The sequence below is a fragment of the Triticum dicoccoides genome, chromosome 3A (genome assembly GCF_002162155.2).
Source record: "Triticum dicoccoides isolate Atlit2015 ecotype Zavitan chromosome 3A, WEW_v2.0, whole genome shotgun sequence".
Taxonomy (NCBI): domain Eukaryota; kingdom Viridiplantae; phylum Streptophyta; class Magnoliopsida; order Poales; family Poaceae; genus Triticum; species Triticum dicoccoides.
In genome coordinates, this window is record NC_041384.1 from 716,781,032 (window position 1) to 716,787,398 (window position 6,367).

At 42.7% G+C, this 6,367-nt stretch overlaps 1 pseudogene; it reads right to left on the reverse strand.

Moving 5' to 3' along the window:
- Nucleotides 1–619: 619 nt before the first annotated feature.
- LOC119273438 lies at nucleotides 620–5,536 on the reverse strand (annotated as a pseudogene).
- Nucleotides 5,537–6,367: the final 831 nt, after the last annotated feature.

Genomic DNA, 6,367 nt, shown 5'->3' on the forward strand with positions numbered 1-6,367 from the left:
ATTATGGGACCGAGATCAATGGAGTACACAACACAGATACCAGTCCTTTTGTGTGTCTATGCCTATACAAATCGGTACTACCATGTTCCGTTAAAACAAAATCAGTACTAGCATGTAGTCCAAACCATACATATTTATATGCCTTTTTTTATTAATCTAAGTTGTTGATTTCAGTGGTTAAACGAAAATTAATGGATTAAATAATTCTGTTTGTGTAGAATAATGCGTTGGTTTGATTGCCTTTTGATTTAATATAATAGAACCCTCTAATATTAACAAGTAGTTTGCAATGATTATAATTGTTATAAAAGGGGTTTGCAATGCATTTGTATTTCCTTTTTTATACAAAAATGCATTTGTACGTTCTCAATTCATGAAAGAGTAGAACTTCATTTATCGTTGCACCCGAACACCCATAAACATGCAAAAAACATACATTAACAAGTCCTAAATTGACCATCCAGCAACATATAACAAAGCACTGACAGAGTGACTGAGATGACCTCTGACGATAGAAAATAAACAAGTTCATTCTTCTCCGACTCATTTGGAAATAAATCACTTAGTTGTTCACTTAACAGATTCTAGATAATCAGAGTAGCAAGAGCGCAACGATGCCTCAAGCTAAGCACTTCTTACGGCGAATGATGTGGACCATCATCTTCAGCGTCTCTTCATTCCGCATCAGCTTGAAGAGGCAGAGGTCATCCACCTGTAGATGGTTGTCACGGGAGAAAGACGTCCATCCTTTAGCGATCGTTGCGCGATGACTTCCTAGTCGCAGCTCTGTGTGCCACCTCCTGTTCTTCCCCTCCCGCTGAAGCACCAAAGTCATCACATTCTTCTTTCCGTGATGCCCAGTGAAGTACTGTTTTTCAAGATACCTTGAAACGTATTTCTTGCCCAAGGTCTGTTCAGGAAGGATGTTAGTGACGCAGATGCAGATATATACCAGAGTAATTTTTAGGCCAAGAGGCAGATGAAGTGGAGAAACTGACAGGCCACTACACAAAAACATACTATTGCCCTCATTTTGAACTTACGAGGTAGGGTGACTTGCAGAGACGAACACTGGTTTTGTTCATAACCGTGACGTAGATGGGCAGTTCCGATTTAATAGCATGGATTTTCTTCCATACTTTCTTCTCCTGCACATCTGTTAGACGAGGTCTGTCTGGTGGCACAAAAAGAGGCTCCCAAGCTTCCTCTGAATTGTAAGAATCTCCATGGTAATCATCACCAGAAGATGAGATATCTCGAACTGACCAGGATAACAAAATAATCAGATAGAAAGAATGTGAATTGAAATTTGCCACATGAATTTCTAGCTGGCTCCTCTTTAACATTGGCTGTCAAGACCATCTTTACACTTGGCCTTCCGCGGTTTGAGCCAGCGTCAGTTCTTTCCAGAGGGGAACGGTCAATGCTCGCTTTGATCACGACAATGACTGTTATTATTAATCTTCCATTCTTATCATTTGCCGTCGGTTGGAAGAGACAGATATCACCCTTCTTAACATGATTGTCACTGGCAAAGGAACCCCAATAAAGGCTGCACCGACCTGGATTACGCACACCAGATGGCCTGATATGCAATCTGCACTTCCAAGCCTTGTTCTTACTAGGCAGCTGGAGCATCATACTTGTACTTTCACATGGAAAGTATTTGAGTGCATAATCCTTGGGTATTGCCTAATTGAAAAAGAGACAGAATGTAATTATGATAGCTGAAGCACTAAGGAGTTAAGAAGTTAACACTGTCACAAAGGCTAAATTGTTCTGATACATATGGCTTCAACTAATAATGTTGATTTAAGCATTTTGTTGCAAACATATGCTTCACACGTTCGAGTTACAAACAAAACACTGACTTCCCTAAACAAATATCAAGACAATAAAATGTACATTGCTGCAGACAATGAGCAATTCAGTTATTATTGTTTAACAAAACACTGAGACTGCAGCTTTTCATTTTATTAACACAAATCAGCAAATTGCTCCTAACTGTCCCAACCTGACGAAACATGGAGACCGGGTCTGATGCAGATCGCTCCAGGCCACAACGATGAAGAGGCCAGTTGGTCCGGCTCAATCAACAACCCCAACTCCACCAGTGACATCGACGGACAGGCAGACTCCGATTAAGAGTAGAACATGGGCCACGTGCCCATATCCGACGAATAGTAGAAAAAGTAGGGTCCGACCATTTTGCTATGTAAAATTATTTGAATAATTATTGAAAATTTAGTGTCCATTTTTTATATGGTGACCCTAGTTAGATGTCCTCCACCCCTATTCCTGTCCGGGGATACGTCCGGACGTGTCCGCCAAAATTTAGTGATGTCCGTATTGGTGAACCGCCTTTGAGTTGTTCTTGGGTGGAGTGCGGATGAAGGAAATGCAAAGAGGAAGAAAATTACAAGGTGCAGGAAACATAATACGGATGGTGAAACGAATCGTACCAGAGTACCACGACCCGATTCTAGGTTGCTCTTTTTCATCTGAGCAACGAGCACCGGGATTCCAGGTCGAATTTTCCCTACAAGTGCTTGTATCTTTTTCTCCTGTGCTAGTGTAAGATCAGATTTTCCTGCTAAGACATAATCCTTTGATGGCATCCGAGGAACATGTAACTTCACAGACTCATAAGCAGATGGATTCTCTTCTGCAGTAAAAACAATTCTAGAGTAAGAGCACAAAGGGTAAGTGGGTAACTGATTTGACTTCAGAACAAACTTGACCTGAAAAATCCTTAGAAGTATAAGATACTGCAGGCGTATTGGCTGCTTTATAATAATGAGATGAGCCTTCCTTTGGGCACCTATCTGAATCTGATCCTTCCCCTGCTTGCGACTGAGTTGTGCCATCAATGCATGCTTTGTTCAGGAAATGAACTCTTACTACGAATTTTCTCTGCTCAACATTTGTCATTGGTTGGAAGAGGCAGATATCACCCTCCCTAACATGATTGTCACAGGTAAAGTTGTGCAAATAGAGGCTGCGCCGACCTGCATCAGACGCGCCGGATGGACTTATGCGGAATGTGCATTTCCAATCCTTGTTCTTCCCAGGCAGTTGGAGCATGACAGTTGTATCTTCACATGGAAAGTGCTCGATTGCATAATCCTTCTGTATTATCTAATTGAGAAAAGGAACAGAATATGATGATACTGTTAAGCTTGTTATATCTCTGATAACTCAAGTAGTAAAGAGTTAAGAATCTAAAACTGTCACAAAGGCAACAATAGTGTTGATTTAGTTACGCATGTGTTTTTCGTTGCAAACATATCGTTCTGAGTTTTGAGTTAAAACCAAAATACTGACAGACTTAAATAGTATCACAACAAGATAATGTGTTGATACAGACAGCGAGCCATTTTCATACAAAATGTAGATGATAAAAGTTACTTACCAGGGTATGCCGTTCTATGTTTGACTTCTTCATCTGCACAACTAGCACTGTGAATCTAGGTTCAATTTTCTCTATAAGAGCATCTATTTTCACCTTCTGTGCTTTTGAAAGATAGCATTGCATTGATACGACATAGTTATTCGAAAGCGCTCGTTGATTAGCTGACTCCACAGAATTGTCTGCAGATAGACTGTCTTCTGCTGTAAAATTGTTTCAACAATAAGAAAACATGTGCTGCAGGGTGACTGACTAATCTGAGTAGATACTTAACCTGGTAATTCCTCAGACGAATAAGATCTTTCCTTCTGGCTTCCATCTGAATCGCATGGATTACTCATCTTGGAATAAAGCCACCTGGGTGTTTGCATAACTAATTTGACACCCTGAAATTAGTCAAGATCAGTACGATGGCCTCTTCCAAATGCAAAAGCAGAGCTCAAGCCGTTCGCAATCTGTTTGATGCCATAAGACCTTTTGGTGGGATTTGATCATGCGCCCCAGTTTCGTTCGGAAGTCTTAACCAATCTTCCAATAGACTTTGTCAAAATTAAGGAACTTTGACTTACAACAAACCTAGAACTTCAATTAACATGAAACGGAAAGAGTAATTGAACAATATGCAGCATACTCTAATCAAGTGACAGTTATGCAACTGGCAATTATATATGTGCTCCCTGGATATATGAAAAGTTGATGCAGCATCTACATATGCACTGCTATATGATTCCTAATAAATTCATTAGCTGTTTGTAAATTTATTTACTGTATAATTCAGGCATCTAATATCTGTTGTAGGCATCAGAGCTTAATTTTGACTGCATATATACACTTTAACACTTCATCCTTGATTTGGGCAGCAGAATAAATCGGAAAGTGCAAACTTCCTAGAGGTGAAGAATTTAGAGAACTCGGATACCTGCTCCACGCGATGTTCCTCTGGCCCTGTTTGTGATGGTGCTTCCCCTTCCCGCTCTGCTCCCTGCTGTGCCAGAGGTCGAACCATGTACATGATGAGAAAACATGCAAATTTGGCATAGAAATAGTCTTTTCATCTGGGAAACTAGGCAACTGAAAATGACATATAATCAAGAATGCAACGAAAAGGAGGCAAGAAGATCCATGAATATTGAAGAATTTAGAGAACTCGGTTACCTGCTCCACGTTGTGTTCCTCTGCCCATTCCCCCTCTGCTCCCTGCTGTGCCAGAGATGGAACCATGTACATGATGAGAAAACATGCAAATTCGCCATAGTAATAAAGTCTTTTCATGTGGGAAACTGGGTAAATGATTTGAAAATCATTTAACTAATTGAAAATAACATATAATCAAGAATGCAAGGAAAAGGAGGTAAGAAGATCCATGTCTCAAACTAAAGTGGGGTACATGGTCAAAGGGGGAAACAGAATTGTCATGAATATTGCGGGAAAGAGAGCAACTAAACACTACAGAATTGAAGAAGAGAATACGCATGACTAAAATTCAAGCAAAGAGTGAACTATGGCAGAAAAAGCTTACCAAGGTATTGCCACTGTCGCCGCTGGTCCCGTACAAGGTGTTGCCACTGTCGCTGCTGCTGTTGCCTGACGAAACGCAATGAAGTCTTCCTTCACTTATTCTTACACAAGCTACAATTACGTACTGAGAGCAAGACAAAGAAGGGCGTACTGGCATCGTCGTCGTGCTGGTAGTCCCTGCGGCACATGCTCCCGTCGAACACCTTCACGGTGAGCACGTCGTGGCCGTCGTGGCTTAAGACTAGGAAGTGCCCGAGCCGAAGATCATGAGCCTGGGCGAACTGCTTCCACCCGTGACCCAGGTAGATGTGGCCCTCCGCGTCGAGCACTACACCCACGTCCCACAAGAGGCGCCGGCGCCCAGCCTCCCGGAGCTTCATTTTTCGTGGCTCACGGCCGTAGAGCATCTTGGCGAATTTCTGTGGCAGCCTCTGCGAGAAGGATTAAGGGCGAAGTGTTGAACCAACCAAACGGATTCATGACAAAAAATCAAAGCTTAGAAACAGAAAAGAAAGACGAAACAGTAGGGAGAGATTGTGCAACTAGGATGTTTTGTACCAGCTTCTTTAGCGAATTTGAGAGCATGATCGTAAAGAACTCGAAATCCATGATGCCTTAGAAGTAGCAGAATGTGTGAAGGAAATGGAAGCCCGGTTTTAAGCTGTTTAGTAAAGGAGCAGGAGCGTCAAGGGACTGGAGGTTTAAACACGGGCCAAAAGTATATGTAGTTATTTACCAAGGAAGCGGCACCCTAAGCGTCAATTGCATGCTGACTTCTCATGTTCCCTTGGCATTACTCTGAGAAGTCTCTTCTTATTCCCGAGGTATTAATAAGCAGAAAGTAGTGGCTAACTGCTCGCTGCCGCATGGTGGACGGAACGCGACAGAGGTAACCATGGTGAACGGAGGCAAACAACGGATGAGTTCCAGTACACTATCCGTCACCACGTACGTTCAGGAATGGCAGGAACACTTGGTGCCAAAGGAGAAGGAAAAAGTCCCAACACAAGGCCAGTGGAAGCCACCACCACAGGATGTTGCAAAAATTAACGTGGACGGTGCATTTGATGCCAGGTCAAAACATGGGGGTTGGGGTATATATGCGTATGATATGTAGAAACTGGGACTGTGAAATTCAGCTGGCTGCGACGGGATCGGCGGCAGTTCTTCATGCGGAAGTTCTTCATGTCTCAAGGGTGTGTAACAAGCCGGCACATGTGTTGGCGGCACCTTTGATCATGATGTTCATCGTGTTCGGTTCGCTGACTACCCTGTTGATGTAACCCGTGTTGTAACCGGTGATACTGTCGTGTCTTAAATGGAAAACATGTGTTCCATGTTAGAAAAAAAACTGAAAACGGCCCGCGTCGCTCCCTCCCTAGGCGACACGGGCGGTGACTACACATCTCGCCGGCGCCTCCCTCCTCCACCCTCCCCCCC